At 39.6% G+C, this 17,406-nt stretch overlaps 1 protein-coding gene across 2 annotated transcripts in view; it reads right to left on the bottom strand.

Moving 5' to 3' along the window:
- Positions 1–17,406, bottom strand: part of ACYP2 (acylphosphatase 2) — a 176,936-nt gene that overhangs the window by 27,653 nt on the left and 131,877 nt on the right. The window contains exon 4 of one of the 2 annotated variants that reach the window (XR_201055.3): positions 13,495–13,605. The exons of the other annotated variant lie outside the window; for it this stretch is intronic. The gene's annotated coding sequence lies outside the window, so the exon portion shown is untranslated. The remainder of the gene's footprint in view (positions 1–13,494; positions 13,606–17,406) is intronic. 2 annotated transcript variants of the gene reach the window in all.

The following is a 17,406-nucleotide window of genomic DNA, read 5'->3' as shown; positions in this document are numbered from 1 at the left end:
TTCTTAAACATTCATAGGAGTACATGGGGCGGAGGTGGGGGGATGGACACATAAGACCAGAACTAAGACCAAATTAGGGAGAATCATGCTCTCGTTCAGAACTAATTTCCAGGATCTTGAAAATGAACCACAAACAGGGTGATCTGCCAACCTAGAAGCAAAGTCAAGACTGGAACGGGCAGAGGACACAAACCAGTGTGGGAACTGTTAAATTCCCAACACTGAAATTCCCAGCATGAACACTGATTTTTAGTTTCCCATCATTCCTGATAGTAGGATTTGTTAGTCATTTATTTTTTTTTTTAAGATTTTATTTATTTATTTGACAGAGATCACAAGTAGGCAGAGCAGCAGGCAGAGAGACGGGGAAGCAGGCTCCCCGCTGAGCAGAGAGCCCGATGAGGTCCAATCCCAGGACCCCGGGATCATGACCTGAGCTGAAGGCAGAGGCTTAACCCACTGAGCCACTCAGACGGCCCTATTAGGGTTCTTTTATTTAAAGCCTCGATCTCTACCCCAAACAGACATGGGAGTGTAACTCATCTTGGGATACAGTTGTATTCCAGAGGAATTTGCGAGGGATTTGGAAAACGTGGATACTCTTCTGAATTGTTATTTCCTAAGAGATTTGGATTTACTGTAGAAGTCAAATGTTGGAGGCAAAAATACTCAAATTAACATAAATTTCATTTCCAAGGGAACTGGGGTCTCCTGTGTAATGAATTATTAATAAAGCTACCTAAAGTGAATAGCAACAGTCACTTCAGCTCCTTTGTGGAATTAGATAGGATATAAATAAGTAAACGTATAAATGAAAAGCAGTAACGAAGTTTGCTAATTATGTTGCTTGCTTCTGTTATAACTCCATTCTAAAGAAGGAAATAATTAGTGGGTAGGGCACAATTACTATTTTTATAACTTTCTTGTTCAGACATATTTAACTGACTTTGTGTAATGGGAAAAAAGTGGGACTCAGTAAAGAATTTTCTATAATCCTCTAGGTTCTCTGTCACTTGGATCTGTATTTAACTCCTTAGGACACGATTAAGGTCTCCTTCCTGGTGTTTTCACCAAGAGATAAGCCACTGTCATTTTAAAGAATATGGTTCCAATTTTGTCTTTTTCATTTTACTTCAGGATACCAGAGCCTAGAACCAACTTGTACATCGCAAAAAACTGAGCACCCAGGTTTCACCAAACTCTAGCTCGGGTGACTTCTGTCATATGATGTGTTCACTGTCTAGTTCCAAGAAGATGGGTTATCTTAAATAACTGAAGTTTACTCTGTTCCCAAACCCAGCCCATCCGTACCTTTCCTGGGCATTATTAGGCTAATCACAAGTACCTCTCAGCTTATTGAATGAGGCACTGGTATCCATAGAGCGTCCATGGACAGAGCCCTGTACAGGCTGCGCTACAGCAGCAGCCCTGATTTACTTTGTACATGGTGCTTACTTTGATGAACTGAATTAATCAGCTACCTGGATATGATTTAGCAATCCCATTTCTGGGTATTTCTCCTCAAGAACTGAAATAGAGACCTCCGATAGATATTAGCACTCCCACCTTCACTGCAGCACTAATCACAGTAGTCAACATATGGGAACAACCTACATGGCTTGTTGACAGGTAAACAGATGAAGAAAGATGGATGAATGGGGTCAAGAAAATGTGGTGTATATATACAAGGGAATAGGACTCAGCCTTAAAAAGAAGGCTAAACCTTGAGTACATTATACTAAGTGAAATACACCAGTCACAGACTAATACTGCACCATTCCACTTAAATTAAGTATCTAAAATATAGCTAAATTCATAGACTCACAAAGTAGAACGGTAATTGTCAGGATCTGAAGGGAGGAGGAAATGAGGAATCGCGAAGCAGTTGCCATAAAATTTCAGTTAAGCAAGATGAATGCATTCTTGAGATCTGCTGTCCAACACCGTACCTATCATCATCAGTAGTGAACGGACGAATGAATGTTTGAATATGAACATAACTATTTCCTACACCTAATAAATTTAAGAGCGCAGCTCTCGTGTTAAGTGTTCTTATACAGACACAAAAGTTATCTGGCCTCCCAAGCATCAGAACATATCCAGTTGTCGGATGAAGAGACTCGTGCCCTGATTTCTGAGCTGCAGTGACAAGGTTAATCAGAAATAGATCCTAATACTAAGTCACCATGACAGAGACTAATCAAGCGTTGAGTCAAATAAATGGGAGTTGATAACACAGAGTGTAATGAACTTTAGAATACCGCTCTGCTATTTCAAAATGTTTTTGATTATGTTATTTCATTTAAACCTCTAACATCTCTCTCAGGAAGACAGTATTTCCATTTACATGCAGAGAGACCTAGGCTCACAGAGATAAATTCCTTTCCCTCTTCGTGAAGTCTCCTTTTCCACTTGACTTTTAAATACCTCCCCACTATGATCCTGACACCTGGTCAATTCCCTTCCAACAATAAATCAATAACGCTAACCATTTGATGGAACATATACCCCCTTTCCAGTTACCATCTCATTTCTCTGTTTTTCTCTAATTTTTTTTCTTTTGTGTCTTCAGAGTAAAATGTGTTCAATGCCTCTTCCCTACTCCGCATTAACTCTTCAACACATAGAAATTGGCTTGTAAGTCTACTCCTCCACTAAAGCTGCTCTCAGCCAAGTTAGCAGAGACCTCCTTATCTATCACTCAATCCAAAGCGTCATACGTTTTTGCTGTTTTCTTACTTGACATTTCTCCTCCTCACAGCCCTCGGCTTCTGGGACTTCCCATTTTGTCTTCCTCCCACATCTCCAGGTGATCCTTCTCAGGGAGAGTTCCTCTTACTTTGTTAAATCCTGACTTACTTCCTTCTGGTCTCTAGGCTTCTGCTCCTAATCCTCTGCTCTCTCAATCTCTATCTTCTTTAAATGATTTTTTTTTTAAACATTTTATTTATTTGACAGAGCTACAGCGAGAGAGGGACACAAGCAAGGAGAATAGGAGAGGGAGGAGCAGGCTTCCCGCTGAGCAGGGAGCCCGATGCCGGGCTCGATCCCAGGACCCTGCCTGGGATCATGACCTGAGCCAAAGGCAGACGCTTTACAACTGAGCCCCCAGGCACCTCCTGAATCATTTCATCTCAACTTAGATTTAATACAAAAGCTCCAGATTCATATACTCCTCTGCCTACTGAGGGTCTCCACTTGATTGTACCGTATCTACCCTCACCCACACTTCCCTTATCCAAAGTGCTCTTCCTCCCACATTCTGAAACGTGACAGAACCTGGGGAGCCATGGACTCTCAACACCCCTGCATAAGCGATCAGCCATCTCCTGTTGATTCTAGCAGTCTTTCATCTCTCCTGTCCATTTTTATTGCCCTTGACTTACAACAGGCTCTTCTCTACTTGCCAGGAATACAAGTCAAAACTGGCTCTGAGGCTTGGGGCCATTACTTACCAGGTGCACTGAAAAGACTGGAGATGTGTTACCTTCCTAATACACTTTTCTGACTCTGAACATCTCCTGTTGCTGAGAGATCAGGGACGGGGAGGCGCTTGCTCAGGAATGGAAAATTATAAACCACAATGTTCATCTTTCACCTTTACAACAGTTGAAGTTTATCCAAAAATAGCCACAAAAGATGAGGTGTCAAATGCAAACCAATGAACAAAAGTTAGAGATGTATTCTGTCACGTGTGTTGGGTATCTGGGTTATGATGACAAATGTGGCATGGTTTCTATACCATGCCAAATTCACGATCTAGTGGGAAAGCCAAATGATTAGAATTCAGCATGATGAATGGGATAACCAAGGACTATCTGAAGCGTTGTAGGAGCACAGGACAGTTTTCATTCTGCCCTTATAGCAGTAAGTACATAAGGTGATGGAGGAGGGAGTGACACTGGCCTGAGGAGGAAGAGTAGGGCTTCCAGAAGATGTGAAAACTCACTCTCTCACAGAAACCTTAAGGGACTGTACCTCCACATCCTGACACAGGCGACCTGGGGAATTCAGCCAGCTGTTTTCTCAAGTTACATAACCGAGGTGATTCCCAATCTCTCCATCTCTAAAATGAAAAGGCTGGTTTGAATCAGAGGTTGGCAAACAGGTTCTATAAAGGGCCAGATACTAAATGTTTCAGGCTTTGTGGTCCATATAGTCTGTCACAACTACTCAACTCTGCTCTTGTAATGCAAAAGCAGCCTCAGACAAGGCATAAACAGATGGGCCTGGCTGCATTCCAATACAACTTGATTTACAAAAACAGGCAGCGGCCTGGATTTGGCCTATGGGATGTCTTTTGCCTAGGCCTTATCTTAATGATCTTGAAGATACCTTCTAAATACACCATTCTATTGGTTCATGAAACGGTAGTTCTCAAAAACTTGATATACTTGATATTTTTTAAATATACTTTTGTTGTGGCTAGCGAGCTCGGTAAGTTTAAATCAAGTTAAAGTAAGATTAAAAATAAGATTTGGGGTTTGATTTCCTGTGGGTCACTTAGCTTTTCTGCTCCAAGACCACAAACCACAAACCACACTGGGAACTTGAACAGATTCATGATCCTGCCTGGAGTCAGGTAGAGCCTTGTGACCAGGCAAACCCCAGACTTTCCTGCTTCCACAAACAAGCCCCTCGCCCCCCACCAGTGCTCCCTTAAGGATGGGGCAGCAGCCCCCTCTTTACACGTGTACCAGCACCACTGAGTCCATTTCAAAAGAGCAACTTATTTTCGAGAAAGGTTGTCAATGTAAAAGCAGGCTTTGGGCATCTCTAGGTCAATAGAAACATCTATTCATTAAACCAAATTGGTTTTTATGGCGGCTAAACAAAGGAATGGCACAAAAGCACACTGTTATGGGCTTTAGCTAGAGCAGAATCAGCAAACTACAGGGCATTGATACCAACAGTCCTCCCCGCCTCCTCCCTTTCCTTTGGTAGACATTACTAATGAGTTCTAGCACTTTTCCCCACAGAGCTGGAAGTGTTCCCGTAATTCTTCCAAACACGTGGAACCAGGAAGCCACGGCAAGGTGAAGGGCGTCACTGTGCTAGATCACATCTATTGTTCCGTGGCGATCAACAGGCCTTTCTTTTCCTTCATCTTCCCTTCCTACCACCAAGTTTGTCTTGTTAAAAAAGACGACGTAAAACTAAAAAAGATAGGCGTACAACCTTGAATACGGCAGCTCTAAAATCCGGCAAAACAAAACTGAAGCTAGTGTAAATCTCATAGAGCAGATAAGAGTCTAAATCAGTAAAAACGTTTTATGGAGAAAAACTCGGCACGGTTTATTAAAAGCCTTAACATGTGCCTACGAGTCGTGTACTTGGGGCTTCATTATATTGTCCTTTCTGCTTCTGAATGTGTTCAGATTTATCTATATAAAAAAATGTTAGTGTTTAATGAAGATAAAAATATCATGGTAGTAAGTGACATATTACATAAAAGTAAAATCTAAAGTAGTAGTACAGAACTGAGATAATTTCATGTTGCCTTATTGTAGAAAGCTTTTGTGCCTGTGATTTTTTTAAGCATATGAAATTACAAAACAAATTCTACTACTGAAACCATTTTACTAGTCTCTTAACAGGCATACTGAAGGATTTACACAAGTTTATAAATGCATGAGATATTTCTGGAAAACTACATGGAAACCACCATAAGTAGCTACTTCCCAGGAGGAAGAACGGAGCCTTACTTTTCACAGAATGTCCTATTGTTCTTTTTGAATTTTTGTACATCTTGCACACATTGCCTAATTAAATAAATAAAATGTGACTCCATGATTCCGCTCCTAAAAATTTATCCTAAGGTAACAAGTGAGGAGTAGCTAAAGATCATACCTCAAAGATATTCACTATATACAAGAAATTACTTCAAGCAATTTAAATTAGGAATTGGTTAAATAAATTACTATATATAAAGGAGTATAGGAGATAAATTACTGTATATATATAAATTACTATATATAAAGGAATATAGGAGATAAGTTAACTTATAACGATGTTTGTAATATCATGTTAAGTTTTTTAAAAGCAAGTTTCACAATAAGATGTATAGTATGACTTTAGCTTTATAAGAAAATACACACGGACAGAAAAATATTTGAAAGTTATATATCACCTGATAATAGTAATCATCTCCTGAAGTCTGGGTAGTTTCCTTCCTTTCTTCCTTCCTTCTTTGTTTACTTTCGAATTTCTCCAAATAAATACTAATCATTTTAAATTAACAAAAGATTACTGGGAAAATGCCCAAGGGAATAAAGAGAATTTTTCTCTTTTCTTCCTATGTGAAAGAGCAATCTGAACACAGAAATAAAAAATTTGGCTTTTGTGATCAAAGTCATTACAAAAATTGCTGAAATTTTATTGACAATGTCTCTTGCAGGGGGATAGTGACATCCAGAGATGGATACTACTAATCTTCTACCAATGATATCAAGTTTTTTCAAATTTAGTAACTCCAACATGGTGATGTCAGGAATGATTTTTCTCCATATGAAAAATAGGTTTTGTAATACTAAAAACAGACATATATAGAATCTATAATTAATAAATGAGAATGTTGGCTGAAATACCAGGTATTCTGAGTGGGAGACTCCTATGAATTAAATAGGCTATTGCGGCCATGGGCTTGATGGTGAAGGGTCTTGTACCATGTCCAAGGGATATGGACTTTTTCTATAAAGAAACGGACCGGGCTTATTTCAGAATGAAAACTCAAGGTGTCCACAGAGAGAGTAAAAATTAAAAACAGTAGTGCAGATGGGGCTTTTTTTTTTTTTTTTTTTGATAGATAGAGATCACAAGTAGGGAGAGAGAGAGGAAGCAGGCTCCCTGCTGAGCAGAGAGTGGGGAGCTGGATGTGGGGCTCCATCCCAAGACTCTGGGATCATGACCCGAGCCGAAGGCAGAGGCTTTAAACCACTGAGCCACCCAGGTTTTCTTTAATCTCCCCTACCAGGGTGGAAAGGGTCCACTAAAAGCTATTTGATTCAGAAAAAATATATACATATATACATAAAACCCATAGCAGGGGTGCCTGGGTGGCTCAGTGAGTTAAACCTCTGCCTTCGGCTTGGGTCATGATCTCAGGGTCCTGGGATAGAGCCCCACATCGAGCTCTCTGCTCAGCGGGGAGCCTGTTTCCCCTCCTCTCTCTCTGCCTGCCTCTCTACCTACTTGTGATCTCTGTCAAAGAAATAAATAAAATCTTAAAAAAAAAAAAAAACCCATAGAAATTGTTGTGTACACAATTAAAATATATATAGTTAGGAATATGCTTAATGTTGCCTTTTATCTGACTAAATATTAACAAATAAATTATATTGAATTGGAACTTACTTTGTCCTTATCAAATACCCTACACTAGGTAAATCAAGTACAGCTTAGATGTTCATTATAAATCATTGCATGCTGACATTCCAAGTTCACCTACGTGGAATTCACATAATATGTTAGATTCTACATATCTACTTTATCATTTCTCAGAGATTAATATTCCTTAGATAAGTGTTAAATACAAAGGTGATCCCCACTCTGAGAGCTATCCGTTTCTTCCATGGGACCCTCAGGAAGCACAGCCCTGAGGTTGCCAAAAGAAAGAACTAGAAAATGTCCCCATTTCGTCTCATTCCATGATTTTGTGGAAAATTTTAGAAAAGGGTTTTCTTTCTTCATCTAATTCCAGTAGCTCGAAATACTCAAGCAGTACTAGTTTCCTTTCAAAATTAAAAACTGCTGAAAACCTGAGACTTTCACCTCTCACCAACAGTCCCCCAGAGCTAATGCTCAGACTCCTGTGGACAGGAGTGGCACAGGGAAGCACTTGACAGAGGGGCAGGTGCCAAGGAGTCAGATGTGACCGGAAAAGGTACACTGGGATTTGGGTTCACATTGTTCAGGCTCTCTTTTGAAGAGTGTAGTTGAACTCATACAATATAAGGGTTTCCGTGGAATTTAACTTGAATAAATACAGAGAAGCAGCCCCATTATAGTCACCCAGGAGAGCTAAGGCATTTTAACTGGAGGTCAAAATAAACTTTATTGGAGCATTTATTAAGACCAAGTTTACTGAGGTGAGAAGGTCCTCGTCAGTCATTGTCTTTCATACCTCACCTTGCACTGAATTGTCAAATACCCCTAGGAAGCCTGGAGCACAGTCTAGAGCCTTCGAGACCGCCTCTGCTCAAGCTGCCAGAGCATCTTCTACAGCTCAGCCTTGTGCCTTTCCTTTCAAACTAAAATAACACTGAGAATGTAAAAAAAAAACATCTACACTATGAATAAGTTATTACCGAAACTTAATTAACATGATGTTTACCCAGAAAAGATTCTGGGACAATAAAGCTAACACTTTGCAACTAAATGCAGATATTTGGGGTAATAAAGGATAAGGAAGGAAGGTCTCTGGGTAGCTCAGATGGTTAAACAGCTGCCTTCCACTCAGGTCACGATCCCAGAATCCTGGGATGGAGCCACATATCAGGCCCCATGTCGAGCCCCACTATTGGGCTCCCGGCTCAGCAAGGAGTCTATTCTCCCTTACCCTCAGCCTCTCCCCCTCAAATGAATAAACAAAATCTTTTAAAAAATAAATAAATAAAGGGTGAGAAAATAATAAGGAAAATACCACTGTTGGTCTTTACCGGGGCAGCTCTCACCTGCTGCTGTGGTTTGCATCGTTCTCCTTTCTAACCGCGTTAGGCAAGCTCTTTTTGCTTTATGTAATATTTTCTTTCCCTGCAAATACTGTGGCTCATTAAAAAACAGTCTGACTCTGTTTTGTCAAAGGCAGTTTGGCTTTCCCTCTCTAAGTTTCCTTTTTTATAAAAACTCAGTTAAAAATTGTTTGACATGCTAAATAATTTTCAACAAAAAATGTTTAATTTCCCCAGATAGGTCTTTTAGTTTCAGGGAACAATAATTGTATTGTCTCACTATGATGTGGGTATTATGAAGCTCAGGAGACAAAGCCAGCCACTTGTGCACACTGCAAATTCCTGCTTTTATTCAAAAAATAACCTTTGCTAAGTAGTGGCCATGCGGATCTTCCCTCCCTACCCTCCTTAGCTGGGGGTGGCGGAAGGAGCAGAAGGGCTGCTGGGATATTTGCTTAGAAGGTTTCGGACATGAAGGTATAGAACTATTAACTAGTGACTTCAGTAAGATTTTAAGTTTAAAACCAGTGATTACAGGATGCCTGGGTGGCTCAGTTGGTTAAGCCACTGCCTTTGGCTCAGGGCATGATTCCAGGGTCCTGGGATGGAGTCCTTGCTCTGTAGGGAGCCTGCTTCTCTCTCAGCCTCTGCCTGCTGCTCTGCCTGCTTGTGTGCTCTCTCCCTCTGACAAATAAATAAATAAGTAAATCTTAAAAACAAAAACAAAAACAAAACAGTGATTACAAAATCCATAGGTTTTATGCCTCTCGAGGGCTGTGTATCTTTCTTTGGATTTGGGAGGCATAAAAAGAGAATATTAAGTAATGCAGAAGTGATTCAGTTCTATCTTCTGAGGGTGCACTGAACACGTTGCATGTTTCAATTATAGATGGGTACTTAAGACATAGTAGTCCCTAGCCCATACCCAAACAGAGAAGTTAAGGTATGCTCCCCTTAATTTGCCATTTATTCAAGATTGGATTTAGACAGGCTTTAGTTTTCGCTGTCACAGCAGCACAGAGATAGAGCCCAAGAGCTTTATCTGAGAAAAGTCTACCTATCACAGCTCCCACCTTGATCCTTCCAGCATCACAAAGCTCCATTCTTTGCTCTTTTCAGATGAACACAAGCTGACCGTTACTAAGTAAGTATCTTCCTGTGACAAGGCCAATGATCAATGCAGTCTTTATAAAAGACACCACAGTTGAAACATGAAATATCTTAGGGGCTCCTTGTGTCCTAGCATTGCAAATGTTTTGTGAGAAACGTGGTAAGACTGTTTTCTTTGACTGACTGATTAATCATTCATTCATCCGGCATCAATATTCACTGGATGCTTGTTATATGCAAAGAAATAGGAGTGATTTGAAATTGTGCAAGAACAGTCTCTGACTTTAAGAAATTTGTGGTCTTGAAGAAAGAACTATGTAATGTATATTTAGTAACAGAGTTGTTGTCCAGCCTGTCAAAACTGGACTGTTTATCGGATTCTCTTGTTGGACAGATGAGGAAATCACAGAGAGGTGAGATGAACGGCCTGGATCGTATCACGGGTGTAGACATCACTGGGAGAATGGAGAAACCACCGGCTATCAAGGAAGTCATTTACTCCATCACCATTTCTATGATTTGGGACACATACTTCACCCACTGAGCTAAGCCAGACCTCAAAGAGCTGACGAGGAATGGAAGACTGATGAGAAAGGGAACACAGACTTCCTTCAGGACAGTTTCACACAGACTTACCATGACCCAGAGACAGGAAATATAAAGTGTATGTACAAGACAGGGATGAATGTGAGCTAATGCAGCTTCTCCATGCCTCCTGCCTTCCTCACAGACCCTTGGCTGAAGTTCACTGGTCACTGCAGCCCCCAGGGAGTGATAAACCTGTCAGGTCACCAGGCTGCGGGCCCAGAGACTGCCACAAATGGGCCCTTGGGTGTTCCATTTCTTACTACTTCTTCAGGCCTAGCGTGGGCCAACCCTGGCCTACTCCACCTGCTCAACTTTACTCTCCTCGCTTATGGTATTTAATGATATACATATCTGTAGGCTTATTCTAAGCCTGAGGCAAGATGGCCTCTGACAAGTACCTAGCAGGGTGTCTCACCCAGACAAGGTGCTTCATAGATGGCTTTCTCAGTTGAGGATATGGAAATATAATTCAAATTTCCTGACTCTCCAGCCTGAAGCTCTTTTCAGTATGCAAATAATGGCAGCTCCATTTAGTGGGTACTCACTTAGTGCCAATGGAATGTGATGTTTTAAAGGGGGACTGTAGGGGCACCTGTGTGGCTCAGTGGGTTAAAGCCTCTGCCTTCGGCTCAGGTCATGATCTCAGGGTCCTGGGATCCAGTCCTGCATCGGGCTCTCTGCTCAGCAGGGAGCCTGCTTCCTCCTCTCTCTCTCTCTGCTTGCCTCTCTGCCTGCTTGTGATCTCTCTCTCTGTCAAATAAATAAATAAAATATTAAAATTAAAAAATAAATAAATAAAGGGTGACTGTAGGTCTAGAAATCTTAAGAATTTGTTTAAGTTTATTAGCCTATATGTGTTTATTAAATTAGACTGACTTTATAACGAAGTTACTGTAACTAGGAGCTTTTTTTATGATGGTATGTACCAGCTCAATAATGTAATAAAAAGGGAAGAAATTCCATTCAAAAGAGCAAAGTGACACAAACAGGAGGGAGGATAAACTTATAGAATGCTGATCTACTTCCTAGGAAATCCTAAAACTGAACATGTTAATTATTAAAATAAGGGGTGTCTGGGTGGTTCAGTCAGTTAAGCATCTGACTCTTGGTTTCAGCACAAGTCATGATCTCAGGGTTGTGGGACTGAGCCCTACATCAGGCTCCACGCTTAGTAGGGAATCTGAGATTCTCTCCCTCTCCCTCTGCCCTTCCCTACCTTGTGCTCTCTCTCTCTCTCTCTAAAACAAGTAAATTAATCTTTAAAAATAAATAAATATATGAATAAATAAGGCAGTGTGGAACAGAGAAATTAATTTTCAAGTACCATAAAATTAGGAAAAATAATAATTATTTAATAATTGTGTAACTACTCTTTAATAATTCTGAGGATAACTAGCTAACAAACACAAAACAAAACATGATTTCGATTGGCTTTCACACCACATATCAGACTAAGCCCCCAGTGGATTAAAGAGCTAAATATTTGCTTTAACTCTTAGCAAAGCAAGGAGAAATAATCAAATATTTATGAAATCTTTAGAGGAATAGATCTCCAAGAAGCTTATAGCAATAATGGAAATCATAAAGGAAAAAAGAAAATAAATGGCTTAAAAAAAAACAAGCAAGAAAATGACTGTAACATAAAAAACTAACAGAATTAAGGAGAACATTTGTATTGATTATGATAAAAAAAAGTTGGTATATGTAATATAGAATTTATTCAAACCTTCAAAAATATTAAAACCCCAAGAGATAAATGGTCAAAGGATATAAACATACAATTCTCTTATGAAAAAATGTGAATTATATATGTATATTAAATATATAATAAAATATGTAACATATACTCAAAAATATAGGTATTATATAATATATAATATTAGAAGACTATTTACAACAGCAAAAACTGGAAACAAGCAAAATATAACTATACGATATCAACCCAATAGGCTATTATATATAGGTATTAGAATTATAAAAACCAGAACAAAATGTTCTTATTTAATAGTGGAGGGGAGCCCAGTAGTAATTCCACTTACTCTGCATATTGAAGAAGACAGAACTGAAAGTCACTATTGGCATGGACTAGTGCAATCATGGATAGATTTTTTTTCTGTATATAAATCTGGGGAAGAAGGAGGAACCAGCCATACCAGTAGTTGGACAGTACTAGTTGTTGAACATTACTGACTCTAACACCTAGGTTATTTTTCAGTACCTATGGTATTTTATAATTCTTTTAAGATTTTATTTTATTTGAGAAAGAGCTCATGGGAGAGGGGAGAGGGGATAGGGGAGAGGGAGAAGCAGACTCCAGCTAAGCAAGAAGCCTGACCTGGGGCTAAATCCCAGGCTCCTGGATGATGACCCGAGCTGAAGGCAGATGCTTAACCAACTGAGCCATCCAGACATACCCTAACACCTACAGTATTTTAGATGAAAGTAAAAAGTTAGGAGAAAATAGGAATATCAGTGTCAAGTGGCAAGTTACTAGCTTTCCTAGAGGAAGGATCTTTCACTGTACCAGCACCTTACAGAGACCACTCCTGTTTCCAAAAGGCTCAGGAGAATGCAAGGAACACACCTTGAGAAACAAGGGTTTGGGATTTTGCCACACCTTTGTGGAGCCTTGTTCTGAGCTGTTGGTATCCTGTCTTCCCTCTTCCTGATGATGCTTTATTTTTACCATAATATTTGTTTTTAAAGTTTGCCTGAATTTAGACAAATGTCTTCATCTTTTACATGTGAATTTATTTCTTACAACTCCTAATACATTTTGCTTTCTTTTTAAGGTCCTTTGCCAAATTCCATATAAAAGACATAATTTAGATCAGGAGTTATTAACTAGAAATAACAGACATGGATTTGAATTCTGACTCGGCTGTGTGACTTTGAGCAAACTGCTTATTTTTAATCTTTGGATACCTTCATTTGTAAGATGGAAATAATACTCCATAGGATGGGTAATTATGAGATTTAAACTAAAGAAGATAATTCATGTAATATATTTGGTGTGGTATCTACTTCTAACATTAAACTTTTAAGTAATGACATTTGAATATGCCACTTGAAATTCTATTCAGCTACAACGATTTCAACTACAAAGATAAAAAAAAAAACTTACAACCTTAAAATGGTCCTTCTATTTCTTCCAGTATGTTTAGTGGGTCATTTTCCTTACAGAGTGTCATGACTTAATGAAAAGGAGAACTTTCCATATTTTCTGTCCTGTCTTTGCCTTTTAAAAAAAAAAAAATACAAAATTTATTTGAGAGAGACAGTTTGTGTGTGCACACGAGCCTAAGTGGGAGGCGGAAAGGGTGAGGGACAAGCCAACTCCCCACGGATCGCTAATGAGGAGCCTGATGTGGGGCTGATACCAGCACCCTGAGATCATGTTCTGAGCCAAAGTCAGATGCCTAACCACTGAGCCACCCAGGTACCCCCCATCTTTGCATTTTTAAAGATGCTCTGATTTCTTCCTAAAATGGAATCATGTATAAATAGATACACCAAGTTCCCTTAATTCCAACACGCAAATGAAAATTTTCATTTACTAAAACTGGAGAAAAGACAGAAGAAAATGCATCTGTTTGATCCTGGCTTTCTGGTTCTAATAGTCCAAAAACCTCATTTCTCCAAGTGAAGGCTGTAGAACGATCAAAATCAAACTACATGACTATGTGATGGGGTTCATATTTAAACTTTTGAAAATAAAAAATGAATCTCAGTTAAAAAGTTCAGGTAGGGAGAAAAGGGCATTTTAAAGAAATTAAATGTTGTGGCTCAGGCTCAGAATACCTATGGCTGGCAGAAAATCAAGGCTTTGTGTCTTCGGCACTGTCAGTGACTAGTGTGGGTTTTCTGGATGTGTTTTTCAAATGCTCTTTGCAATCAGTAAATGTAATATGAGCATTCCTTGGACCGCATTTGAATTTATTTGAATTTCAGCAGCTACCAACAGATGTGCTTAGAAGGAATGGGCCCCAATTCGCAAATAGCACAGTATTTCGAATCTATTTTAGACTCTGAAATGAGAGCCCATTCCAGGAAGACAGTACTGAACTCTTCTCCCAGCTATAGAAATACCTCCTCTTGTTGCCCCCGGACCTACACCAAGGGAAGCCACTTGAAAAGATGTTCTTTTGCCAGCAATCATTTACCACTATAACTCACAAATGGAAAAATAAATGTTGGCTCCTCTTCAGACAACCTATTCTCACATCGCCAGAACAAGGCAGATAAATAAAACCATAGAGTTCTTTTCATTCCCTTCTCATTTTCCAAAACTATGTTGTTATTTTTGTTACCTCAGTGAGCTCAAAAAAATGGGGCTCATCTACTAATGGTTAGGTCATATTAGTCTTTCTCAAGGTAAGTTCCTTTAGCCAAGGTTCTAGGACTATCCCTCTCCCCCATTCCTTGGGACTTAACTCCATTCGTTTTCACACTCACCTAAACTGATGTGCTCTTTCTCCCACTCTTCTACCCCACACTTGAGCCTATATAAGCCCTTCTTACCGGAAATTTAGAAACCTCTAACCCCAATTCTTCTCTGCCTATTGCCCTATCTTATTTCTTCCTTCAACAACCAAGCTTCCAGAGCTAATAAATCCCCCCTAGGTCAAGTGGAAACTCGAGGACTTTGCTTTCAGACATAGTAACAATGACTTTATTAGGTGGCTCTCTATGCCAGACAGTCTTATAGGCCTTAGCATTTTTTAATTAATTAATTGAGAGGGAAAGAGAGGTGGGGAGAGGGACAGGAGGAGAAGTAGAGAGAATCACAAGCAGATTCCACACCCAGCACAGAGCCAAAAGGAAGCTTGATCTCACAACCCTGAGATCATGATCTGAGCCAAAATTAAGTCAGATGCTCAACCCACTGAGCTACCCAGGGCCTGGTATTTTTTTCTTGATCACAAAAATGTATTAATAATTCATGTTTGTTATTAACAAATCAAACAACATAGAAACAGATAAAGACAGAATCAATGCCTCCCCTGCCTAAGCTCCATATCTTATCTCATCGTCACAACCACCAGGAGAAAACTGAAGCAGAGAAAGGCTCAGAATATACCCTGCAGTGTTTCAGAGGAAGAGCTGGGGGTCGGATTGCCTGGATTCCTATCTTGCCTTAGCAATTTACTATGTGTCTGTGAGCAAATTACTTCTTAGTTCTGCACCTCAGTTTTTCTATCTGTGAAATGGGGCTAATAACGGTACCTAGTTCAGAGGGTTCAGTGAGGATGTAATGCACCAAAATGCAAAAATTTTGTTGTTTCCAAAGGAAAAAAAAATGATCAGAAAGAGATTATTTGAAAATGACAGCTGAGAAGAAAGCACCAGGCATTAGAACATTCTGTTCACCATTCTTTAACTAGTGTAGAGTCTAAAGGAGTCTAAAGCAGCAGGAAGAATTTGCTCAAAAAGTATGTTCTTGCAATGATAACACCATTGATGTAATTTGTTTTTTAAGGTCACACTATTTTTTTTTAAAAGATCCCACAATATTTCCAATTTTCATAAATATATTTTGACTTGCTATAGTATCAGTCATTATTCTTAGTCATTCATTTTATACGGGCTGGAATAATTATGTTTAACATTTAGATATTACAAACACATTTTCTATATTGTGTTTTATAATGTATTTTTCCATTTTTGTACTGGCTCTGTAGACCCCTAGGCTGACCTTGGTCAACCCCTGCCATCTGGCTCTGCCACCCTGGGGCCAGTCTGCCAGTCCAGCCATCAAGACAGACCTTCAGCCTCTCACAGACCCATCAGGCACCATCATGAGTGTTTGCTCTCTCTGAGTGCTGTCTTACTAGAAAATGATTAAATCACAATTATTGACTTTCCCAGAGTAAATCAGTATCCACACTCTGGTAACTAAAATATTTTCACTCCACTTCTCTTTATTTATATATGTTTCTAAGAGGCCATAGATGACTGCCACTGTAAGTCTATTCGGTCAATCACGCAAAGTCTCTTTATCACCATTCCCTCTGCAAACACGGTTTCATGGGCTTTCTAGGGGAAACTGAGGAAACGAACAAAGTGTGCATCTCTGTCTCTCCTCTACCCACGTTCTTTCCAGTCTTAAGCAAGTAATATAGTCCTGAGGCCCTCGGCATTCTGCCCTGGGTGGGCTAGCCCAAGGAACCACAGCTCTACGTGCCAAATCACTAGACAAACACACTTGTTTAAAGAATTAAGGCAAGAGTGAGAGATCCCTTTCAAAACAGGGAAGCACTGCTCAGCAAAATTGGAAGAGTCCAAGGGAAAGAAGACTATACAATTCACAGCCTCTCTTCATTCATTTTCTATTAAGTTTATCGGTTAAAAGAGCATGCTTTCCTGTTTCCCAGGGAAGTCAAACACTTCACAATTCTACACTAGGCAGAACAGTGGTCACACTGTACCTCTCCCAAATAGCCATCCTTCCTTCTTTGTTTTTCTTCTTTTCTTCCTTCCCTTTTTCTTTCTCTTTCTATCCCTTCCCATTCCCTCTTCCTCTCCTTTCTCATCTGTGTCTCTGCCTCTGGTTGACTAGATGGTCAACCAGGTATTTTGTATTATCTCTCTTTATCCCCCCTTTCTAAAGAAAAGATTATTTATATATGAGTGTGTGTGTGTGTGTGTGTGTGTGTGTGAGTGTATCGCCAGAACATCCTATTTTGTTCTTTTTCGTTGTTTCTAGTCCATCCCCTAGGACACAAGCAGAATAAAAGACTCCAAGAGAAAATTACATTTCACACTAAACAGTATTATCACCGCTCACTTTCCAATTAAAAAAAAAAGTAGACATACCTTAATTTCGATTCGCTATTCTATGTATAACCTTCCTCTAGGCACTTAGAAAAAAGAAAAAATAGAAAAATACAGGGTCTGTGACTTTAACATGCAATTCTAAAGGTGTCTGCTTTCCCACTAACTGATTTCAGCCAAAGGTGGCATTGCTATGTAATTAACCTTGGCCCCAGAATACAGACCGAGCTTTAAATCTGTCATCAGTTTAGATCACCTAATGTCG

Source organism: Mustela putorius, unplaced genomic scaffold, assembly GCF_011764305.1.
Source record: "Mustela putorius furo isolate JIRA1106 unplaced genomic scaffold, ASM1176430v1.1 tig00000224_pilon_pilon_pilon, whole genome shotgun sequence".
NCBI classification, from domain to species: Eukaryota; Metazoa; Chordata; class Mammalia; order Carnivora; family Mustelidae; genus Mustela; species Mustela putorius.
This window is presented reverse-complemented; position numbering and strand designations above follow the sequence as displayed.